Genomic DNA, 26490 nt, shown 5'->3' on the forward strand with positions numbered 1-26490 from the left:
ATAATACAATAACACACTCTAAAAATACTAGCATGCAATGGATTTGCTCTTTCTTGACATCTAGCAAGTTTCCACAGCCCACATGTAACATTATCATGAACTAGTGAAAGGAAGAGTCCACAGACAAGGAAAATCAATGCCACAGGCAGGCTGAAACCCAGGCTGGAGGAAAGGAAGAGAAAGGGCATATTTAAGAAGAGGGGAAAGTCTGGGAAAAAGACATCATCACAAGGACTCTCAAGCATCATCCAGCAATCATATAATCATTCTTTCAAGAGAGAGTTACTTAGGTCCTATTTTGTGCGAGATTTTACAAAGGGCAAAGAGAGACCGCAGCGTCCATGGTGGCAGCAAGTTGTGGAGCTATAATACACTTCTAATCCTGGTACCTTGCACACTTGTCCTCAGTATAAAGGCAAAAATTAAAGTAAAATAATACTATGTAAACCATACACATTGCTGAAATAAATTAAAGAAGACCTAAATACCTGGAAAGACAAACCACGCAAATTCCTGGATAACATGACAATATTCTTGGGATGGCAGTGCTCCCCAGAGTGAAGCACACATACAACGTGGTCTCGATCACAATCCCAGCGGGCTCCTCAGCAATAACTGACTAGCTTCTGCTACAATTCATATGGGAATTCGAGGGTCTCAGTAACCAAAACGTACTTGAAAGAGTAGAACAAAGTGAGAGGACTTGTAATTCTCAATTTCAAACATTAGAACTGTATCTACAAGTGAGATTAGAGGCCATTTTTAAGTTATTATTGTGTTTATCCTTATTTTCTAAATTCTGTACAACGAAAATACCTGTTAGAATAAGAAAAATAAAAACTAAGGTATCTTTTAAAACATGCACACCGATTCATTCATTGGGGAAAAATTATTTTAACTATAAAGAGGTAAACAAATATCTAGTGAAAAAGGACTACTTAAAAACAAGTCTGCATTTACAATTTTCATAAATTGAAAACTGAAAAGCACAAACACATCAAATTTCTAGGGAGACTGGTGAAACATATTAATAATTATTTTCAAAAATTCTAATTGCACAATGAAAACACAAGAAAGAGAAAATCGTGATTGACAGGAAACTGCGAACACGTGGAGAGCAAAGGCCTTGAAATCACTGTTCCTTTAACTCTGCTACTAGCTCAATAGGAGAGGAAATTCCTCACAGAGGGGACAGTGGAATCCCATGCATAAGATAGGATACACAGTACAAACTGCAGTAGTATCGGGAGTGAATATGTTAGAAGAATTCTGAAGTTACAACATTGCTGAAAAACTATAAAAACACTGACAGACAGATTAAAACACACAGTCATACATATTATATAGAAACATGAACTCTGCTCCCATGTTGCATAGAAATACAAACATATTTGTTCATTTATGGGCACTGATTACTTTATCCCAGGTAGAATATTTCAACTAAAACAAATAATCAATATTACACTCCTATTGTCAAATGTACTTGATAACTTACTCTGCTATGTAACCATATGTGTCTAAGATAGATCTAAAATTAGTGAAAAAGAGCTTTGTATGGTTTCTTGAATTCTTCTCAAAATTCCAAGCTTAATTTTAATATAGATCTGAGCAGTATTTCTATATTATCTTTTCCCTTGTGAAATGAACAACACAGTCTGTTGTCAAAATTCTGTCCTTACAATGATTCACGAGCACCGTATCCTCACAAAACTGCTGGACAGCAAGTCACTATCCAGACACTGTGACCAAATAAATGAAACAGAAGGAAGACAGTGATCCTATTCTGGAGGGCTTATAGTCTGTGTCAACACTGGGGTTTTTACTTGATTGGTTTGATTGGGTAGCAAAATAAAATCAATCAAGTACTTTCTTTGAGCATTCTATAAGTCATGACTGTTTTTAGTGTCATTAGCAGGAAAGACTTAAGCATGACTTGGTTAGGTCAACTAGCAACAATCATCACTGGAGAGTGAGTAATAAAGAAGTTAACTGATAGCAATGCTTCTGCCTACATGAGACCTAAAATAAATCTACACTGATATCCGAAAGGAAAATAAGGAGATGAGGTCCCCAATGAGAAAACAAACTAACAAGAAATCAAAAAATGAAAGTCATTTTCATTAACGATTCCAGGCAGTAGTGGAGCATGGTGGTGAAGATCACAAATGCTGGGGACAAACATGAGGGTCTGAAATCCCACAGCACTAGGTAGATGTGACACTGATATTTCAGTGAAATTTTCTGCATCTCAGTCTCCTATCCATAGACTGGGGACAACAACTGCACCCATCTCCTATAACAGTCCTAAGAATTCTGTTATTTTATATATAAAAGCTTAAATAAAATACCTCAGAGTTTAAATAATACCCCAAAAGCACAAGAAACAAAGAAAACAGAGACAAATTGCAGTTCATCAAAATTTAAAACTTTGCTTCAAAGGGCACCATCCAGAAAGTGAAACAACAACACAGAGGAGAAAATTTTTTCAAATCACTTATCTGGTAAGGAATTTGTATCTCAAAATGAAGAAAAAAAAATACCCTACAACTCAACAATAAAAAGGCAACTCAATTAAAAGGTTAATAAAGTATCTGAAAAGGTATTTTTCAAGGAAAATATACAAATGTCCATAAAGCACAATGTAATGATGTTCAATAGCATTAGCTGTAAGGGAAATCAAGTCAAAACCACTAGGAGAAACCGCTTCACACTCACTACAATAGGGTATAATAAAAAAAAAAAGCGTAACAAGCACTAAAGAGGACACAGAGGAAGCGGAGCACGCAGCCCTTGCTGGTGAGGATGTAACACAGCGTGGCCACTTTGGAAAACAGCCTGGCAGGGCCTCAGAGAGTTGAACATTTCGTTTCTGACTTACCCAGCAATTCTGCTCTCTGGGCACACACGTAAGAGAACTGAAAACAAATATCCACATAAATAATACCACATGAGTGTTCACGGCGACATTACTCATCACAGCCAAAAACAGAAACAACCCAAATGCGTATCACCTGATGAATGGGTAAACAGTGGGGCCCAGCCATAGAGTGGAATGTTATTCAGCAATAGCATAGCATAGAATAGTGACTAAGGCCACAACATGAGCAAATATTGAAAACGTTACTCAGTGTGAAAGAAGTCAGTCACAATAGACGTTTCCACTTATATGAAGTGACTCGATTTACATGAAATGTCCAGCACAGGCAAATCCACAGAGAGAAAAGTGGCTCCTTGGGGCTGGGGGAGGATGGGGAAGATGGGAATGTCTGTTTATGCATACAGGGCTTCCTGTTGGGGGGATGAAAATATTCTAAGATTGAATGGGATGCACAATTCTGGGCATAGAGTAAAAACCGATGTACATTTTAATGGGTGAATTGTATTAAAACTCTTAAGAACAAAAGGACCTTGGGCCAGTATCTTCCATAGTAAATGCAAATTGCTAACTTTTATTAGAGGAAAAAGAAACTGCTCTCAGCATGAAAGCAGGAGATCAGCAAATGTGAGTTAACCGAAATTGGACAAGAGCATTTCACTTGAAACAGTTGCTGAGTGTACACGAAATATTCAGAAATAGGAAAATCACCTTCACATCACGAGGAAGCATTCTGTTTCAAATGCAGATCAAGGATTCGGCAAGCCCAGCTGCCAGAAATGACCAGAGAAGAAACCTGGTTTATAAAACTAGCACCAGAGACAACAAGGAATGGTGATGAGGAAAGCAGGCGGTGAATATCTGGAACAGTTCGCTACAAATAATTTCTCCACCAAAAATTGAAAAATAAAATGAAAGTGATGAAATGCTCTGTTGACATCTCGAGAATGGGCTTCCTTCGGTGCTCGACTGTACTGTAACCCCGATTGAGAGACTCAGGAGAATCAGCATGGCTCCTGGGGTTCCCCAAAGGACTGCCCACCAGCACGCTGACCACCATCACATCTGCCAGGTTTGAATTGCAGGGAAGAGACCAAGTTCTGAAAGGCACAGGAAATATTGACAATGGAAGAAAATGCTGAGGTCAGTCCTGGGACAGAGGCCCTCTGAGCAGAGGCCAGAAGGCTGCAGGTGAACTGCAGTAGACCTGGGGCAGGAAGGGATCACGGGGGAGCATATCTCAATTCTCTTCTGTCTTTGCCTCCGGTAGGAGAGATAAAGCCTGCATCCTTCTCACCTGGAACTGTGGGTTCTGGCTGGCAGAAGTCTTACCGACACGGAATGATTATTCAAGACTGTGGAAAAAGTCAAGAAATCGAGAGGGAGTAGGGAGCCATCTCCATGAGCCTCTCAAATGCTCCCATATTTATTGTGTATAATCAAAGGAAAACTTCGTTAACAGTTGTGAGATAGTAAGGAGGAAATTCGGGAAAGACAGGATGAGGCAGAGATTGTAGAATACACAATGAGTACAAAGGATTAGTGTATCTTTAGGGAAGTCATGGGGTGAGGGGAACAAGATACATTTTTAGATATGTTCATTAAAAAGCAGACCACCAGTCCAGCCAGGTCCTTGTTTTGGGGATAATACACTATCTAACAACACACAAGCCCAGCGTTTATAGCTGAGGGTCTCGGTCCTTGCTTTACAACCAGCAGAGTGCTATCTAAAACCTCAACTACACAAGCAAAGCATTGTCTCTGCTTTTTACGGCAAGGAGTCTGGAGTGAGGATGCACAGGAACTTGCTTGTAAAGCAGTATCAAAGCATATTTTTTCTTCTTAAAATTCAGAGGCGACTGTGCTGTGTTACAATTTGTTAACCCAATCATCTGCTTCCACATGGAACCATTATGGAGGACACCCTAGGATGAAAATCCTGGATGTGGGTCTTTTCCTGCCATCTTCAGCCACTCTATCAGGGTCTAGGCACATCCGTGAATAACGATCCTACAGTACCACTCACTCTCTTAACTCCTGGTGATTGAAACTTAATTTTAGCTCTACACAACTTAACGTAGAAAAGTTTCAGCAATAAAAGCTATAATATTCCATTTATATCTCATCATATTACTGATTTTCTGATTGCTCTAAGCTGCTTCTACTTGGTAAAGCACCTCATTCTGAAGCTGAATTCAGTAATTTCCATTGTGCATTTCTAGCCAGTTTGGGCTCGCTAACTTCTTTTGGTCAAATATCGATACACTTAATTGATTTCTTTGTTTATCAATTTCAGCCAGGAGGAGAGGGAGTGTCACTCTTTTCCTCAGCCCACCCTCAACTCTTTTCCCATCAACTCAGGCCTCCTGAAAACAAAACAAAGTATTTTTTTCCCTTCTACTCTTTCCACAAACCCAACAGGAAACATCAGCCTGGAGAAAGAATTCAACACAAATGTTAAAACAAAAATCTATAAACCTGAAACAATACCATCTCCGAATCATGATACACAATGACATGAGAGTAAGTGTGTCAGGAACAAAGCATGCGGGAGCCTGACTACCTGATTTCTATTCTTCAAAGGAAGGAAGGTTTTCGTATTTTTTATTATCATTCTTGGTCATTGTTTCTGATTATACCAAAAAATAATTTATGAAATAATTATGCACTGCAATAACTGATTTTTATTGTATCAATTTTAGAAGGCATTCAGAGGGGATAGGAAAACCCACCTCTGTAAAAAATGCAAAATTTCTTCCCCTGTTAAGAACACGTATACAAAATGCAACAGAGAATTCAAATTCTTGTGGAGAGGAGCAAAAGACACAGAAACAAATCAAAGTCATTACAATGAGTCAATTTAAAATTCACTGGACAAACATGCTCAATGCATACAAAGAATTTTAAAGGCACACTGCAAACCATTCACTTAATGATCTGCAGGCTAGAGGAAGAATTTCACTCTTTAAGAGACAACAGAAATCAGTAGGGTGTCCCACCAAACATGGAGCAGTGAACAATCAGGTTTTTAACAGTTCTGAGAAATCAGCATGTTCTAAAGATCAAAATCCAGAAATTTTAAACATTCATTCAAACCACAATGAAAAAAGCACTTAAAGAAAAAAAAAAAAGAAAGTAAGCACATAGATCATTTCAACAGAACAATGAGAATTTCTTGTACCGCTGGAAGAAAGAACAGGCTATAGTCTTTTACTTGAAAAGAGACTACTTTTAAAAATAACTGCTAAAACACATTTCATCATTCATGTTGCATTTAAAAATCTGAGGTACATGTATCTGATCAGAAAAGCAATTCTGAGTAATAGTATGTTACAATTCAGTGCCAGTTTGCTTTAGAAGAAAAGAGAAAAGTTACTGTTTCTAATTCTGCCCAAAGTTTAAAGAACCTCCCTGTCTCTACCTCCTCCCATTTCCTAAGCTCATGCTCCCTAATCCTTCTGAAACAAGTATGAGAAAGTCTTATTCCCAATATGCCAAATGACAACTGAATATCAATTTATTAGTGTAAATATATGTCAACACCTTGAAAAGGAGGAGAAAGGTATCAGTAGTCTATATGGAATTTCTTTCTACCTTCCTGAAATCACACACACCAACGTTCACACAGACACAGACACAGACACATACCCCCTGGATTACTGGGCACTTCACAAGCTTAGTACTTACAACTTGTAGAAGGTAACTTTGTAGTTACTTTAAAATACAAAACTGTCAGCTTTTGAAAGCCTTCATCATCTGCTAAACCATCTAAATATCAAAGAGACCCAATTAGCCTTCTCTGTAGAATGTAATTTCCCTTGATGGCAAAACAGTCTCTAAGAAGTACTGGATCAAAGATTCGTGTTTATCACTACCTATGATCGTTTTTAAGCACATTAACAGATTCAGAAATGTATGTCTCAAAAACATTTATTCCTATTGAAATAGTATACGTGTTCAATTGTCTATACAGTGACTAGGTCCCATGATGGTGTTTAAGAGCTATTTTGTGTATAGCAATATTTACTTTCAAGTGCAGAAAAGGAGGGTGTGTATTACTCAGTTGTAGAGCACCTGCTTAGCATGCACAATGTCCTGGCTTCAGTCCCCAGTACCTCCAAAAAAAATAAATAAAAATAAGTGCATATTTAAAAATAAGAATAAAGTTATAAAAAATGCAGACTAAAAACCACTGCAATCTAGGTGCTACAATTATACTAAAAAAACAAGTGTTTCTATCAAATATTAACTATATGCCAATCACAGAGACAACCACAAGTCACACCTGAAGCATCACGTGTGATTCTCAGCAACCCTACTAAGTAGACACGGATGAGAAACTCGGCTCTGCGGATGAGGAGACGGAGCTCGGAGGAGCCGGGGACGCTGAATGTCCTGCTCCCCGTGACACCGCGTCAGCCCAGGGCAAGCACTGACAGAGCAGCACTGAGGGGACACCCAGCTGCATGGAACCTTGGGGCACTGGGGAGTCCCAGAAAACACTAAATCTTTTCAGTGAAAAACCAGCTAAAATATATTACACTGTGCTGCATCCTTTAAACAGGGAAAGTGACTGAGACCTTTTTGATGCCTCCGTGTCCTTTCTGCCATTATCAGTTACTTGCCCTCACAGTGTGACCAGTGATGATCTGGACCCCATATGAAGTGCACTCAGATGGAAGAGATTTTAAAGCTGTTTTATGAAGTTTGTAAGACTGTCTATGACTCACAAAGGCGGTCATCCATCACTTCTCACCGGTGTGGACGTACCACATGAAATCACTCCTTTCTGCTTTTTAAAATCCCTTCATCTACTCCAGACTTTTCAACAGCAAAGAAGTAGCTCAACCACAGACAGTGGACAGCTTTTCACCAAATGGACTCGAACAGCCCATCTGACAACCTGGAAGCCCTTGTCTTCTATTAAACCCACTTCCAGGTACTTCATCATTTTCTGATTGGTGGACTCGGCCTCTGACTGGCCTACTCAGAGAGCTCCCAACCTCACATCCAGGGGTGGGAGAGGACCCTGCTGTTGGGGGAAACCAGTGAGGAAGCTGGACATCCTCCAGCCACGTCTGCACGGGTAGAAGTGCCTCAACGTGCTCAGAAATTATACCGTCATCATCCCTGGGCTCCCATGGACTGGTTTCACATTAACCAAGCTCATGAGACACTGATGCAAGAAAACCAGAAACTTAAATTTTTAATGTAACAGAAGACGTGAATCTATGAACCAGACTGAAATATCAGAGTTCAACCATGAGTACATTTTCTCCTCCACGGCCCAATAACGGGCAGGCAGTCACATGGCAAGCATGGACAGAAACGGAGCAGGAAGGGTTTCTAGATTAATTCAATGGACTATATTTCTATTATACGAACAGATCTACTGCCCAGAACTCAATTAACGCCAATCATGGTGCACTCTCCGTGGACAGTGGCCAAGACATGACTATGAGCTCCTGTGTAACACTCCTTTCCCTGTCCTTTCTAGGCTAACTGATGCACAGAGGTACAAAGATTCAGGGATGCCGATAATGCTAAACACCCAAAGCCCATCTCTGGGAACCTCAAAATCAGACAGCCAGGGTTTAAATACCAGCTCTGCCAATTACTAGTTCTGTGATTTTGCCAACTTAATTACCCTCTGTGTGCCTCAATTTCCACACTGTAAAACTGGGATAACAATCAAACCTTCCTTACTCGCTTGTTGAGAAGATTGAAGGATTCATTTCTGTAAAACTCTCAGAAAAGAATGTAGCACATTTTGGGTGTTCAACAAATGTCAACTTAATATCAAATTGTTTTACAAGTCTCCCCTCTAATCATCTTATGTGTTTCCTGGCTAGCCTAAGTCCCAAATAAAATCCTTATTTCTCCTTTTATACACTCTTGGGGAGCACCCTTATGTTCCATCCAACCACCTGTTTAAACTGAGGGAGTGGATGTCTCCTAACCACTCCTCTGGGCCATGGAGAGTGCTTCTCCCTTCACACCCCTGGCCCCTGGCCCACAGCTAGCACTCATTACACTAACAGAGTGAGGTGTGAGTCCGGGGAGACAAGCAGGGCATGTGAAACCCTTCCTTTCACTCCAGTGTTGGTCACCATTGGGAAGCACGCGGGATGCTCAGCTCCATGTCAGGAAAGCCCTGTGCATGAAAGGGCAGGTCTTCTCAAGGGAAGGCTCGCTGTGGCCCAGAGCTACATGGGACAGGGTGACTCTGTATTTCTGGGACACAGTATCATGACACGCATTTTCCCACAGCCTTGAAGTTCATGGAGAACGTGGCTTCATCAGTAACAAAGAAGACATTTATCGCCTGTATACTCTTTTGTGTCATCTCTCAGTAGGCTGCTGGAGACAACATGTGTATAAGTATTGGAACTCCTTAAACCCCAAAATATATGAAGTAACAAATAATTCTGTGGCTTAACGTTGGTTTAGGGTGACTGTGTAACAGTTCTGACTCTGCTGATGCTAAATTATGGGTATAGGAACTATGGAACCTCCTCAAATATGTTTCATCATAAAACCATCTCTTCTTATTTTCCTGTTTCTTAGTAATTGCCAAAGACTCTCAAATGATGGCTTCACACAAAACAGCAGCTAAAGTTTAAGAGCCCTCTTGACATACACACTGTGGTAAACACTGCACATAATTTCTAATTCTCACAATTCTACAAATCAGATATGAATGTCCCCATCTCACAGACGAGGGAAAAACTCAAAACGAACTGACTCAGGCTCAAGTGGCTCAGTGGCAGCGCGTGCAGGCAAACCATATCAAAAACTACACCCCTTCGTATATGTACCAAATCTCCTACCACCAATTAACACACAGCGGCGGGGTCAAAACTCAGGGAACTCAATACACTTTTCACCTTTAAGGTCCTCCAGATGCCGCTTCTAGCTGTTTTATAAAATCCCGGCTCACTGGTTTCTAACACTAGAAGAAAAGCCCGATTTTGCTATTGTTTGCACAGCAAGTCTGAAATGTTCACAGTGAGATGACAGAATGAATCTAAGATATAAGCAGAATAACTTTTCCTGTTAGACAGACATAATTGTCATTGGGCTATTCTGAAGCATTAAGTAAAGTAATCAAAATAAAATAACGTTGTTTAAGCCTTCTTTTACAAACAGGAAAGTTAAGACTGTAAGAAGGTGCAACAGTGCCACCTATGGGTAAAATGACCTTCCAGGTTACCAGGAAAGATGCAACACAAAAATTGCCTGTAGGATCAGTAACGATAATCAGATAAATAAAACTTATGTAGCACATGCTGCACTTTGATTCGGGGGAAAGGAGGGATATTCAGTATTTAATCTGATATTGCTAATACTCCTGAATATAAACAGAAGACATAGGCTCATGGAAACTCATCTTAGAAGAGGAAAGAATCCAGTTCAGCCACTTCATTTTACAGGAGGGGAAACTGAGACATGGGATCTGTCCTCCTGGCAATCAGCAGCAAAGCTCTCCTATGCCTCATGTCTTGCACTGTAGCAAAAACCAACAGATCTGTACTAGGCCTATATTCATAAAATTCACGTTTGTATTTTTCCAACAGTAGGGTATCTAAGTATCTTGCAAAATACTAAAAGAGCCAGGATATCATACAATTTTGTTGCCATACAAAAACATTTATTTACATAATAAAACAGCATGAGCTTTATTCTCTCTATTAAAAAAGTGACATGTCAAATCAATGTTTTGATATTTTAAACCTGTTAAGAGTGTAGAAAAAAATCAAAATTTTCTTTAATCACAAAATAGAGGAGCTTATTCCCTGAAAATGATCAATATGGATTTTACTAAACTTAACGGATCTGGTCAGAATCCCACGAATTTAAATATCTGAGTGGATGGTTACACGGCAACATAAATTCTGATTTGTAACAATACATATTCTGTGTAAATAATCTTCAAGGTCATCTGATTAAGGCAATTTAACTAGTCCCTGTCTCACTAGAATGATACAGATTTCATTAAAACTTCATACTACACCAAAAAAAAAAATGAATCCTTGTTACTTTAAACCATATTCAAATATATCATACAAATACATATTGAATATGTGTCAGAAATAAGCGACACTCTTTAGTATTCAGAGTTGATCCTTCTAAAATATCTGTCATTGTGACAGCACACTTTTATTAAGCACCTCTTGGGTTCTTTGTATACAAGGCATCTACCTCTCACAGTCAGACAAATTAAACGATATTACTCAAATTTCACAAATGAGGAAATGTACTTAAGCCATGAAAATAACGTACATATTCATCAACAGGAAAGAAAAGAGTAAAGACTTTTCTTACAATATTCACTGACAATCTTTTCTTCCATATTAAGACTACATAAAACCAATTCAGTCTTTGTAAGTATTTCTGTCAATAAGGGCCACTAGAGAAAAACAAGTAACATCAATAGCAGTGGTTGGACTTTCAGAGCCCACTTCTCTTTTGCACTATAATTATTTTTATTGTTATGTTTTTAGTGCTTACAGAGCACTAAAATATAAAATTAACTTTTTAAGTAATTACCTGAGAATTAAAAATTTGTGAAAATAAACAATTGTAATTTCTGCCACTCTGTCTCAACTTCTCAATGGTGTCTCTCCTTTGAAGGCATCATCAAGCTGAGATCACTAAACTCGGCCATTTATGGAGTCACAGGTGTTTGGGTAACCACTTAACGGGAGGCTGATTAGAGGAGCAATTAAGAAAGCATCCTGTGCAGCCTGGGTTCCAGCACCGAGCTAGCCACAGCCTGCTGCGTGTAATTTGGGACAAGCTGCTCCATCTCTCAATCCCTCAGCTGCAAAAAAGGAGACACTGATACCTACAATCAAACACCTGCTATGAACTAAAACATGAGGAAAGCATTTTAGCCTTAGGTAGGTGTCCACTCACAGCGAGTTTGGTCATTATGATGATGAGGATGCCTGTTAATAAATTAAGCTAGACCACAAAGGAGAAATCACCTTAAAGGAGAAACATTTTAAGTCAATGAGCATTTCTTTTTGGATGGATTGCAGAATATTCTATTGATTTTTTTAATAAACCAAATTTTGTCCATTAATTATAGATTTACAGGTTCATGGACAAGTCTCCAGAAAAAAAATTAGAGGCCTCTTACCTCTGTAAACTAAGAAAGTAAATTTTTAAAAAAATCACGGAGGAGATTATACCTCATTTTGGAGAGTATGTGCTTAGCATGCATGAGGCACTCAGTTCAGTCCCCATTAACTCCATTTAAAAACATTGTTTTTTAGGAAATGGAAAATTAAAGCAAAAAGATGGAGGAATACAGAATTTTTTAGAGACTCATCTCAGATTTAAGATGTGGAAGAAACCATCCATTTCTCAGAAGAAATCTTGAGGACTATGTAAACTGGATCTGAGATGTCTAGTCCTTTAACATTATTCAAGAATTCATATTACCAAGTCTTAAAATTACCTGATAACGCACAGTGGTGATACTGATCATAACAGCTGCCATCACGGATCGAGCTCCGGCTAGGACTGCTCTGTTCTGACATCTCTGCCCCTCAGGCCTCACCAGGTTGAGAGCACTAAATTCGGTCATTCAAGAGCATCTTTTGTAAGTCCTCCATTTGTGCTTCTGACTCTCCCCTCACCAGCTCCTCTGAGGGAAGCACTGTTATCATCTTTCCCATTCACAGATAAGGCCACTGAGGCACAGAGACTAAACTCGTTCCAGGTCATATTGGCATTAAAGGAATTCTGTATTTCTGCTGTTTGCTTTTGACAAAGGAATCTGAGATATCAGTTCAAGGCAGACTGTTAAATAATCAACTCTGTCAGGTCTTCACCTCAAAGAGCAGATACTATAAATTCCTGATGTAGGATGAGGCTGCCGCCACAAACTGACTCAGCTTGAAATTAATATCCAAGATGAAGCAGCGGATACACGTAAATATTCACGATTGTCAACTCTGCTCACGGGTCTGGGCCCTTCACTGCCTGAACGGGGGTGCAATCCCCACCCGTGTCTGGGAGAGAAGCGCGGCTCTTCCCCGGCTCACCCAGGCTTCACGGGGTATTTCCCCCCACAGACTGGCCTCAACGATTAAAAGATCTCAAGATTTTTACACCATGCAAATCTAAAAGACATTTCTGCAGATGGAGCACTTTCTCAGGCTTAAATCTTTTTTGCCTACACTCAGCCAGGGGGAAAAAAGAAACATGACTCTACAAAGTCTCTGACCCGCACCACTCACAGGAGTAGAACGGCCAGAGCAGAAGATGGTTCTTCACATTGCAGGATGAGAAAAAAATAAAGATGCCCCGACAAAAGGCACTCCCAGAGATAGTGCTCAGCAGTCTTCTGCACACTCACGGTTGTGCAGCCCTAATCACCTTCTATTTCCAGAACACTTCATCACCCCAAAAGAATCCCCCTGTCACTAGCAGTCACTCCCTAATCCCCCTCCAACCAGCTCCTTCCAACCATCACCTGCTCTCTGCCTGTGCATGTGCCTATTCTGGGCTTTTCATATCACTGAAATCAACAATATGTGGCCATTTGTGTCTGCTTCCTTTCAATTAACATGCTGTTATAAAGTCTTGTACATTTTGAAGTGGTATCAGCATCTCTTTCTTTTTTTTTTTTGGAAAACTTTAAAGATTATTAGAAGGTGGTAAGTACTATCAAAAAGAGTAGAGTGGAGCATAAGTGATTGGGTTTCAAAGGGAAAAGTGTGGGTCCAACAGTCAGGGTAGACTTCCCAAAACAGGTGGCCTTTTTCATTTTCCTCTTTTTTTTTTCTTTTTTCTTCACTCTTACGTGTGAATAATGTTCCACTACATGGAGATACTACATTCTGTTCATCCATTCAGCAGCTATGTATGGACGAGGTCCAGAAGAATGAGTGTAAGAGGTGACTAGCATGGATGGCATTTAAGCAAAGGGCAAGATGTGCTTTCCAAAAAAGCCAACAAACAGAGGCACAAGGAAATTCAGTGCGTTTCTGACCAAAGTGCTTGCTTGCTTCAGTAGGACTACCGTGCAAGGCTGGGGCGGATATTGGCAAGAGTCACGGTGAGGGAGTCAACTGAGAAGAATCCCCACTGCAAGCAGCTCAGCCAATTCTCCTCCCTCATCCTGTATTGTTAGAGAAATGTTTCTAGGTTACTCTTATTTCAAGTAATAGCATTTTAACTGCACATCTGATCATCTCCATCAGACATTATCTCCAAGCCACAGAAAATCATTCACTGAACGGAGCAGCTCCAGGACATAAAGGTGAATGATCAGGGAGTCCTGCAGCATTCCAGCCTGCAGGCACAAACCCCACATGTGCCCTGGTGATGTCCAGAAAATAAAATGCATGGAAATTTCTCGCTGCTGGTACACGACATCTGCCCTCAAATTGCCCCAAAATCATGCTGGCAAAGCACTACTCAACCCTCTCACTATAAAAAAACCAAAAAGCTAAGAAGGCAAATTTAGGCTCTTCCATTGAAAACCAGCAACCATCACTGCCAGTATGTGAGCAGGAATGCTCCTGACTTCGAAAACCACTGCGCAGATACTTTTCAAACGTGAAACTCATATATGTATTCCAAATAGATGATATTGCAGTAGGATTTTTCTTTTCAAAATTTCCAGTTTCAACATTAGCACAAGAAAGTTTATGTTTAGGCTTTAAAAAAATCATTTATCCTCCACTTTCTTAGTTTTGAAATTATTATTATTTTATAAATGGAGTTATGCTGTGTATTATAAACCGTTTGATTTCTGAAAACAAGACCTTTATGACCTCACTATTTCAGAGCAAACTTTAACGATTCTTTGAGAGGTGGGGCCTGGGGCGCCCACTAACAGCTCTTTAAATACTGACAAGGATGTGCTATTAAGTAATGCAAAGGCTCTAACTTCACATTAGCTCAGAAAGCAAAGAAACTACACCAAAGACTTCCTTAAATATTTTATATATTCGTATTCTTTTGAATATTAAAATTCTAAAAAGAGGATTTTTTTTTGAAAAAGACAACAGCGGTTTTAAATTTCCTCTCACCAAGAAAGCAATCTTTATCAAGAATAAAAACCCCTATGGAAATCGAAATGACAGGACGTTTCTAGCTAAGTGAACATCCAGATCTGAACACAAACCTAAATCCAATCAGATCTCACTCGAACGAGCTCAACAAAGTCCTGGGCAACCCTGGAAATTAGCTCTTTTGTTCCAAATGTTGGCTGAGCTAAGATCATCAAACAAGGAAGGGAAAGAGAGAAGACGAAAGTCCACCTGGCAGCCTCCATCAGTTTTCTTCCAGCCACAAGGTGCCTCTAGGGCGGCCCCGCTAACAAGCCCCCCATAAAGAAAGCCGGCATCCACACTGCCCCTGCCGTCCCCAAGTAGCCCCGATGCCCATATTCCATCCTGTGAATGGTCTTCTTATGATCCCCCAGTTGGTGGCACCCACCCCCTCATCGCCACTACACACACAGAGCCACGGCAGCCTTCCCAAATCACAAATTTGATTACATCAACCCCACTTCAAATGCTTCAGAGGCTCCCTGTTAGAGTTCTAGCCCCACCCCAGACCCTGCTTGCCCAGCCTCACCTCAGTACACAGGTTCCCAGTGACCTCAGGGGTCCCCTGACATGCTCCTACCTCTCACTTGCCTCCAGGCTCATTTTGACTGTTTCCCAAGGAAGCCTTCCCTCCCTCCAACCTCCATAATTTGTTTCTCTCTTCCTAGAGCTTTCTAGGCTAAGTCAACTTCTGACAATGCTAAGCTCTCAAGAAGCAAATACATTTTGCTTATTATCGTGGCTACACCCTCTCTCCCCTATACTCACAGAAGTGCACGTATTATGAATAAATGAATGACGGGTTGGATCTCAAAGGGACAGACATACCTGCTCTCGCCCATCCCAATCCTTCTGTCTGTAGAATATCAGAAGCAAAACCTGAAGTACCTTTCCTGAGGGTCACTTTCTGTTGACACCCTTCACTGCCTACTGTGTCAGTTCTAATAAAACTCAACTTCTTCCAAAGCCCTACACCACGGACTGTCTCCAGTGTCCTCCCCAGCAGGGGCTCCCTCAACCCTGGACTGCACAGGGCACTCTCCACGGGTCCCCACGCCAAAAGCCTCCAGGCCTCTGCCCGGGCTGCACCTGCGACCTGAGCCACATTCTTGACTCCTTCTCCTGGCTGACTCTTACTCTGTCCTCACAAATGAATTTAGAGCCCATTTCTTCCAGGAAGTCCTCTCTGATAATGTCCTTAAGTCTTGTCTGGGCTCTATCTATAGCAGCAATATATGGAGACCAACTGGGTGCCTGCTCCTAATAAGACCACGAACCCTTGGGGGCCACGTGGGAAGGAGTGAGAGATTACAAGATGGGTGGGGGAATCAAAAAGCAAAAATCACAGCCCAAGTCCCAAATTCAAGGATACTTTCTCAGAAAAAAGTATTAACTATTTCACACGTGTGCAATTTGGCTACTATTTTTGTGGCTTGTGGACAGCAAGAACTTGGTGTTCTAGTCCAAAACTTAGGTTACATGCAAAGAAATGTATATATTCATATCCAAAGGAAACAAGAGCTGCTCAACAACAGTTTGCAGTTAGAACTGAAAGGAAATTTGATAAAGGCAATCTCTCTCTCTCATTTCTTTCCTGGAATCATATAATTTTAGAAGTATTTGCGTGACTAACAGATGGCTACAGCCCGTGATTTTGCACAGGAGTGTTTGGGGCTTAGGAAGCCCAGATTAGATTCACTCTGTAAATGCAATCACACCAACACACTGATAGGTGCCGTGGTGGTGAAGCTGATGTTCCAAAGCAGGCAACCTTATTCTGTAAGAGAACTCTAAATAGAAAGCAAGAAATGCAATGTCCTATACTGAATTTCATTTGCTATATGGGCCATTAACTGATAGTATATCTTGACTAATGAAACCCAAAAATAAATTGTCAACGTCGGTTTTCTTCATCGGACCGTTTTATGCTAACATCGGATATTAAACACTCACTCCATACGGAAAGCTCAGGCTTACGCTGCAGCACAGTTACATCCCGCGGAAGAAAGCTGACCAAGGGAGAACTGGAGAGTTTCCGTTCAGAAGCTGCAAAGTCTGGTTTTGCACCTGTACATCATTTGCAACCACGTCATCTTCAAAGGAGTTAGACGTTACCTCTGTGGGGCGAAAAGCACTGCGTGCTTCAGAATCATCAAAGAACGCTGAGCTTTGTGAAACAGTCCTGAGGCACTTAAATCATACTTTTTCTGAAAGGCTCCAAAACTGACCCACTTCACCATTCCAGGTATAACAGGGAAGTACTGGAAACAGTAGAGAGAACATGACCTTGAAGTCTGACAAGGCCCTGCTTGAATCCTGCTACAGCATTTACTAGCCGCTAAACAGACCAATTCCTTAACCCCTCTGAGAAGGCTTCCCAATCTGCAAAAGGGGGCTGCCACCGCCCACCTGGGAGGCATGGATGTGAATGCAACACGCAAGAAGGGCAGCCGACTGGTACCTGACACGGGGCCTGGCTAGTTTCCCTCCGCTGCCCTTCTCCCCCTTTAAACTTGCACTGTTTCCCCGGTAACGATCAAGCCCCCAGAACAGACTACCCGTATCTTCTGTGTATCCCTGGATACATGCCTTACCCTTAGGAGGCCAGAAAAACAACTGCCTCCTACCAAGTCACTAACAATGTTCTTAAGAGTCTGGGTATATTTAACTCTATTTCTCAGGGAGACTACTCCAGAACTTTCCAAGCACCATTCTCCAGGTTGGCTCCCCTCCCTTTGCCCATCCCTTCTCACCTCAGATCCTCTGTCTGACTGCCTTCTGTTCATGGGAAAGAGAGTCCGGTAAGGTGGGGACTCCCTAGGCCTCCCTCCCTCCCTCACAGGTGACTGTGACTACATTCTCCCCACTCCCCACTCCAACTTCAGCTACTGAGGACTCTACCCTCCCAGACCCTGCAGCCTCTGCACCTTCCCAAGACGCACATGTGGCCAAGACCCTCCCTGCAGATTTCTTCCTGGTTGGCCCTGCCCACCCCCTGGCCCCTTAAGGATAAATAGCGTTGCTCTGAAAATGGCAAACGCCGCTAACTGACACACCAATGCTGCATGGTCTGGGCTTTCCTCCAACCCAGGCACAGCCCTGCCCCCCCTCAGCCTCAGTCTGCAGCCCTCGAGAAGATCTAATTCACATGCAAGGCTGTGAACACCAGCTAAGAATGACGACTCGCAACGTGTATCTCTAGTCCGGCTCCTTCACTTGAGCCCCAGGCTCATCGACCCGAGTGCCTCTTTGAAGTCCTAACTTGGATGAAAAATGGCATCTTAAAAATGCCTCATGTCCACCATTTACTCTGGAATTCGATTCCTGGCAGGTATCTCCCAGACTCCCCATTTTAGTAACAGGCCCAGCACCCACCTAGTTGTCTGAGGTCACATTCAATTTCCACTCTTCCCTCCCCCCGGCCCTGCCCTGCAATCAGTGCTGTTATTTATGACAATAAGTCCATCTCAATTGTGGTTCTGCAGGGACCATGGCCGGAACCCCACAAGCTCACAGCATGGTGCACTGAATAACAGTCCTCCGTAGGGTGCTCCCCGGCGGGGGAGGCATCTCCTGCCACTGGCCACCTCAGAAGGCACTGGATTCTCACACAGGAGGCCCAGGAGAAGGGACTCAAGGTTCTCCCGTGGTCTGAGCTTTGAAGGGCCCGAGGTCTGGGGGAGCTCCTAATTAGCAGACACACTTGAAAGTGAGCAGATGAGGATGTGGGAACCCAGGCAAGGCTGTTCTCACTCCAACTCCTGGGCTCACGGGAGCCACGGGAAAGGCCTGTGTCCAGGGTACAGCCCGGCCATCACAGATCCCAGCCTGCAATTGCCAACCCGGACAGCCAAGATTCCATCTACTTGCGACACTTACTTCTGTTCTGTTCACCACCCAGAATGTGATGGACTCATTCAGATATTCTGGCCTGTCTCAAGTGAGACAAATTCAGTGAAAAATGAAGTGTCCACATTTGGACTAGAGCATGAAAGGAGAAACAAGGCCTCATGGTCAGCATGATGGTGGAGGCCACACCCTTCCACCGGGTGAGATGAACCATGGTGAGGGTGAGAATCCAAGGTCCTAGGTCGGCCAAATCATCTTCCTTCACGGTTGTCTGGGGTGTTGCAGACTGACTACCACAAACTAATGACACGGCCGTCAGTGGTGAACGTCAGCTGCAACAGAAACGGATTCAGCTATTTACTACCAACATGGGTTAAAAGTAAATCCCTGGGTAGGGAGGTCTGCACGGCTGCTGAGGCAAACCACAGACCCAGCTCTGAATGCCCACTGGCTGAAGCAGAGAGGAAGCTATGGCCCTTTTAGCTGTCCCTGTGTCCAACAGATCCAGGTGAGCCAGCTACTTAGGAGAAGGCCATGTTGTCCTGATACTCAGAAAAACCAGCCTCGTAAAGGGAACAAAATAGTGGCATGGATTTTAGACCCAATTCGGCCCCTTTATGAAGGCAAAGTAAAGTAAATGGCATGGGGAAGTTGAATGCAAAAAAAAAAAAAATTAAAGAACCAAACGGTGACTGCTTCCTCCAACAGTGTCCCCTGCAGATGCTCACCCCCGAGCCGGCCACTTCCTCATCAGTGACCACCGGCCAGGAAGCGCCGTCACGCACGTCACACAGCAACAGCCAGGAACCGCGTGCCGAGCACGTTTGTATAAAAGCAGGAATCGTGCAAGTTGACGCAGATTTTGACTTTCCAAGTTTAAATACTCCATGAAAAGAATCCCTCAGCAGCCGCCTAAATCAATTCGCATCTCACTTCTTCAAAACAATGAAACAAATTTAATAAGGGCGCATTTGTCACCAAATAAAAGGAGGACCAAACAGGTCCCTCAAAGCAAGGATTTTAACAGGTATCAAAAACCAGTGGGTAATGTGCAAACAAAGTAAACATTCCAAAAATTAAGAAAATACAAAATGACGAGGATAATACATGGATCAAGACAGCTGTTAAGTTTTTGCTTTTTAAAATGATTGAGACAGCACGGATGGCAATCTGGCTATTTCCAATGCAGGATGTGCACAGCCCACATTTTCAGATGCAACAACATGCTCACTGGGCAGTACAAGTGAAAAAGGAATAAAGAAAAAGGAAAAGATGAAGACGAGAAAATTAGAAACACACAAGAACAAAAATGATTTTGACAGCATGTACAAGAATTTACGTGAGTGTGTGAGGCCAGGGACACGGGGATGGTGAGACCCACCCTCACCTCCTGCTCCAGGGAAAGCAGGGGCCTGAGGGGAGCAGTGCTGCCGGACGACCCAACGTGGTCAGCGCCCCTAACCCAAATTCCACCTACAAGCGTCTAGGCAGATTTTGAGCTACAAATTGTGGTCGCATTTCATTCTGGACTGTTTTACTCACTTCCACCAAGAGTAGCAGGAGAGAATTAGGCTCTACTCGTGCACCAAAGCATTGTTTAAAAAACTAATGACTGTGGAATACTAAAAGCAACAATGTGGTAAAAGTGACTGGAGGAGAATGTGCTTGACCTGAGCTCACTGGCCGCATTATCTCACTGACGTTCAGATGCTGGCTGAGCTCTTATGGTACCAGGACAGACAGACCCACAAGGAGGGAGATTTAATGCGCTGCTGTATTTTGATGCAGGGAGCCATGCCTGGTACATGAGGTTCTGGGTAATCAATGGTGACAGTGTCAAACACTGTGGGCTAAGTACACATTCGGCTACACCGCCAAGTCCCAAGGGCAGACTTCAAATGACAAAAACAAGCTGGCATTCTTTGGTGGCTCTGCAGACTCAGAGACAAGCATTTGTTGAGTAAAAATGTCACCAGTGACTCCTATGACAAAAGAGGAGGCACTGGTGTGGGGGCTGGGGCAGGGCTCAAGGCTTCCACTGCTCACTCACCAGTCTGTCCAGGGGGAGAAGGTGGTCCCTGCTTACGTTGCACCGATGCACCTACCTTGACTAATGCCTGGGGCCTCAGCAGGTGTTGACAGGTGAGGTGAACAGAGCCAGACTCGGTGTAGCACGGTGCTGGGAGCTATGCCCTCAGCAGTGCCCAGGCTCCTAAACATACCAGCACATCCCCAAGAAGCAGAAGGGGAGTGCGGGCATGTAGATCACAGGGCCCTGTGAGGACAAGCACAGATCATGGCCACGACAAGCCTCTCCCCTTCCTTAAGCCATACAGGTATATCTGGGAGGAACAGAAAATTCATCCAGAAACCGCTAGGTGGGCTCTCGCAGGTGGGACTCGGGTCCACTTCTCTTCTCACTCACAGGGCTGGTCTAGACATTCTTTTTATCAATTCTCTAGCATCTTCTCCTCCAACTTACCAACAACCAGAAAGTAGGATCTGATCTTAGGTAAGTTCAAGAATCACAGAGCACTGCCTTCACGGTGGGCCCAGCAGCATGTGCCAGGTTCTCCGACCATCACCTGTGGGACCACCATGAGCCCTCTCCAGACACAAGGACAGAGGCCATAGGACGGGGGGACACAGCTTCTCTTACTCTCCCCAGCAAAGGGGGACCACTTCTCGGCAAAGACATCTCACCCTCTTCTGCCCGAGGGACAGCACGATAGATACACCGGGAAACAGAGCAGAAGGTGGGGGGGTAGGCAGCCCAAAAGAGCTCGTCTGTACTTCCGAGGCAAAGTGGAGACTTTGACTTAATCACAGGGACAAACTGAGAATGAACATTTCCCTGCTCTGTCCCATACACCGTGATACGCCTTTCCCTGCATAAGGAGTTCATTCGGAAGTCCCTGGCGGTGTTTCTGATGTCCTAACTTGGCATGGTGGCTGTCGGGCAAGAAGAGAGGGCCTGAGCTGAACAGGTGCTGGGCCTGAGAGGCAGGAGACACCGGCTCCGGCCCCAGCTCAACCAGCGCCTCGTTCCGCCTCTCGGGGTTAAGCATCTCATCCAAAAGCAAAGGGATGAGACTGTCCCAGGACAGGCTGCCCAACAGATATGAAATGAGAGCCATGTAAAGAAAGTTTCCCAGTTGCCACGTTTAAAATAGTAAACAAAGAAACAAACCAACAAACAAAAAACAAATACTAGAAACTGATTTTTAGAACAGATCTTACTTAATCAACTGTATGTAAAATACTATCATTTTGACATGTAATCAATGTAGGAAGTAAAGAGATAGTTTATATACGTTTGCTAGACAAGCCTCAGCGTCTGATGTGCATTTGACCTACAGCATATCTCAGCTCAGTCCAGCCTCCTCCCCAGTGCTCCTAGCATCAGTGGCTTTGGCTACTTTATTGGACAGCAACCCCAGGGGTCCCACCATGGTCATGGCTGTAAAGCGGGAGTAAGTGTCCACACTAACCCTAAAAGGATCTCTCTGAAACAAAGGCGGATTCACTTTGAAATGTCTGTAAACCAGCAGGCTGCACCTCCCTCTCCCCTTGGCTACAAGACAGAATTCTTCCTTGCTGATCCCTTTCTGGATGTAGGGAAGAAATCCGGCACAAAGCCAGGGTTGGCTGGCCTCCAGGTAAACTTACCTGCTGTCTGTGTCCAGTCCCATGAAGTCCTCCTTCTCAAACGGGATGCAGAGGAGGGGAATCTTGCCCCAAAATTCTTGTGGCCACCATAGAGCCACTTGGACTTGAGCAAGATGAAGAGTGACTCAGTGAAGTCCTCGATCCTCTTCTCCACCACCCTGCAGTCCTCGTAGATTGAAGGACACGTCGGTGAACGGCTGCTCGGCTACCTCCCCATGCAGCACAAAGACAAAGAGCTGAGAGTCATTAAGCGCGGTGCCATACAGCCCCTCTACACGTGCAGCTTCTCCAAGGCCTTGGCAGAGAGACAGTTGGTAATGGTGACAAGGCCCACGACTTTGCGGTGTGTCTGGAAGACGCTCCACCCATTCTCGGGCACATAGTTGTGCCTGTAGTGGATACAGAATGTCCACTGGGAGCCGCATGGGCTGATATGGCTCACCGAGGTGAGTAGCTGATAGATGCAAAAGAAATTCTCCTCTGAGATGATCTCCATTGGTTGGACCACAACGGGACGAGTCTGGTGGTCCTCAGCACACTGCACGTAGTCAGGGATGCTCATGTTGCTGGCCCTGCCGAGAGGGGTGAGGAGATCGAGGTACATAATCTGCTGTGTGCTACGGGCCCATCTGGGTTGCTGTGACCTGGTGTGTACCAGCCAGAAGGCAAGGGAAGCCAAAGCAAATCCGGGGGTACAGTTTGTCCTCAGAGTCTGCACATGGCTAATGTATCTCGGATCATATTACCCAGCTTTTGGTCTAGGCTTCCTGCCTCTGCAGAGAAGGGTCATTTCTTATTTTGTATTTCCAAGCACCTAGCAAGGCCCTGATGCAAAGTCACTGCTCAAAAATGCTGAATAATAAATGAACAAAGAAAATGCTTTCCTCAAACCCCTTCAGCAGAATATAAAGAAAAGGACCACAGTAGGATCAAAAGATCTGGATTTCTATCCAAATTATTTGATCCCCTAAGCTTCATAATAATGGATAAGAAAACTTGCCTAGGGGAAGAGGATACAGTTCAGTGGTACAGCACATGTTTACCATGTACGAGGTCCTGGGTTCAAAACCCAGTACCTCATTTTAAAAAATGAAACAAATAAATACACCTAATTACCCTCCTGAAAAAGTATTTTTTAATTCAAAAGTCAAAAAACACCTTGCAATTGACACAACATTGTAAACTTGACTATACTTCAATTAAAAAAAAAATCCTTGCCTTACAAGAATATATCTGAATTACGGATGTTTGCAAATGTAAAATGTCTAGGGTACCACCTGCATAAAAAGAGGTGACTGTACAAATGTACTATCCCCCCTTTATGAGCTATTCTTCCTTTGGGGGAGTTATAACCTCTCAGAGCTAATTTTCTCAGATTAAAAAATATAAACATTGCCTGATTCTCAGTAGTGATGAATAATCAGATAAGCCAAAGAAAGCATATGACCCACAGAGTTTACTCAATAAATGTTTGTTGAATGAATGAATAAACAAGCAAGTGAATGCTGCTCCCTGCCACAGACCATCATAATGGTACTGCCTGGAAATCCCAAGCCCACGTTCACCCGACTCTGCACTAGCAAAGTGGGTGACCTGGGTAGGCCTGTGTGCTTCTCTAAGCCCCAGTTTAATCATGAATAGAAATGAGGGCAATAACACAAACCTCAAATTGTTAGTGAGTCAGTAATGAATTGTACCTCACCATTGCAAGATGGAACCATGAAGGAAAACTGGGCAAAAGGATCCATAAGTCCTCTCCATATAATCTCTTACTACCACATGGGAATCTACATTACATCTCAAAATAAAAAGTCTAATTTTTTAAAGAGGTAATTGAGGTTAGGTGAGCTCACTGTCTCAAATTAGGAACACACAGTACAAATAGGTCAATGCCCGGCCCATGAGATACACTCAGTTATCATTCCCACTGAACCCACTGGTACCTCCAACTTCAGAGCAAGAGAATGGGTCTTCGTGGCAACAGGCCACAGCACCTGAAGCTAACAAAGCTAATGGTGTCCATTTCAAAGAGCCCCTGAAACCACCATTGTTCTAATTTTCTATTTGTAATTTTTTTTCTTTTCATTAAATAGAAACTCCCAATTCCATAGAATTCTTACCAGATATCATGATGGCAGCCCTTCAAAGCCTGACCAAAGAGATCATGATGGCAGAACTTCTTGGTGAAACAATAAAATGAAAAGCTATTTCCACAAGACCTCTGAGTAAATCTACAAGGGAACTTCATCCTGGACTGAGGAAGAGGACTGGGGAAGAGGGGGTAATCTGGGGCACAGAGAACTATGGGCCACCTGTCCCACGATGGACTTTAGACTCACCCTCACCCTTCAGGAACTACTAAATACACACAGACAGAGTGCTACGGACAAGATTTTTTTTAAACAAATCCCTGAATCCCTAGCAGGTCTTGTTTCTACCGAGACACAAATGGCTTATGTGTATAATGTTTCACAAAAGCCTTAAAATATTATCACCCCAACTTGACACATCAAGAAACTGAGGTAGAGAAGTTTATCACATTCTACAAGATTAGAGAGAGGCCACGTCAGACACCGTATTTAAATCCAAGCCCCTGCTCCAGTGCTCACACTAGAAAGTGTGACATAATGCCCCTTTCCTGCCCTCTCCCTGCAATCAATCTCTGAAGAGTCTTTTCTGTTTCACTTGGGAGCACAATCACATTCATTTTCCACAAAGAGCTATGTCACTCCTTGGAGGACTTATCAAAATCTAAAGGGTTGGGCTGAGAGGAGAGATTTGCATTTTCTGTTTCTCAAAGGAAACATGGCTTTAAAAGAAACTGAAAAGTATTTATCTAGTCTAAGCGCTCATTGTGCAGAGAAAGAACCGGAGGCTCAGATGAGAAGAGGAAAGGGCCTTATTAACAAATATTGCCTCAGCGCAGCACCAAGTCAGCCCTGGGCCCTTCTGGGGGAGGATCTGGGAGGCCCAGGAGAATGAGTGTAATAAAACAGAAAGAGAAGAAGCATACAATTCCCTGTCTCTACACCACCATACCATGAATTTCCACCAAATTACCCAGTATGGGTGCAGCCAATATTAAGGTTGTCTAAACAGGTTATAGAACCCTGGGATTCTCAACCATAGTTGAAATTCCAAAATTTACTGTGCCTTTTTCCCAGTTTAAGCATCAATTCAGTGGGCACTCTGTACCAGGGACTACAGAGGCCTGAATTTCTCCCAAATACAGATCTCTATTACCACGTGTGCAAACCACATAAAGGCCACCAGAATAAAAGCACCCACAGATAAGATAGAATTACTGAAACTGAAAGCAGCCAAAGAGCATATATTACTAGGAAAAACGGTGCTCCTATAAATGGACTCATGAACATAGAAAGTAAACTGTGTTTAGCAGGCAGGAAAGGGGGGATTAACAGATACAAATTAGTAAATATAAAATAAATGACAAAGACCTGCTGTATAACACAGGGAACTATATTCAATTTCTTGTAATGAGTTATACTAAAAACAATCTAAAACATATATATACATATGCATATGTTTATAACTGAATCTCTTCTGTACACCTGAAACTAACATTGAAAATTGACTACACTTAAATAAAAAAGAATTTAAAAAAATAAGTAAAAATAAAAGCAACGCCATTAAGAAAAGATAAAAGAACACTCTAATCCCCTTAACTGTATGTGGTGGAGAATTCTGGTGGCAAGCACCAAGTCCACTGGATCACTCCAGCACTGGCTGTCACTCTTTCTGACCATTAGAGAGTCACTTGCTTCACTGAGGTTACTTTTCTCTTCTGTGAAAGGCTACAGTTGCAACTAACGATGTATAGAATCTCATCATTCACAAGTACAACAAGTAGTGAGGACTTCCCATGGGCCAGGCACTGGACAGATGAAAAGATAGGGTCCCAGATATATTCATGGGTAGAAGAAGTTTATGCCATAAAGACATTAATTCTTCCAGTTTTGATAGACAGATTCATTGCAATTCTGATTAGAATTCCTACCAGATTTT

The 26490-nt window shown here is 42.8% G+C and overlaps 1 protein-coding gene across 3 annotated transcripts in view; it reads right to left on the reverse strand.

Annotated features, from left to right (window-relative positions):
• LOC140687213 (uncharacterized) overlaps positions 1-26490 on the reverse strand; it is a 103718-nt gene that overhangs the window by 26353 nt on the left and 50875 nt on the right. The window contains exon 1 of one of the 3 annotated variants that reach the window (XR_012061385.1): positions 489-580. The exons of 1 other annotated variant lie outside the window; for it this stretch is intronic. The gene's annotated coding sequence lies outside the window, so the exon portion shown is untranslated. Of the gene's footprint in view, positions 1-488; positions 581-22849; positions 23037-26490 lie in introns of those variants that run through there. One more of the 3 variants, XR_012061386.1, reaches the window with a different exon arrangement.

This window comes from Vicugna pacos, chromosome 19 (assembly GCF_048564905.1).
Source record: "Vicugna pacos chromosome 19, VicPac4, whole genome shotgun sequence".
In the NCBI taxonomy this organism is placed as follows: domain Eukaryota; kingdom Metazoa; phylum Chordata; class Mammalia; order Artiodactyla; family Camelidae; genus Vicugna; species Vicugna pacos.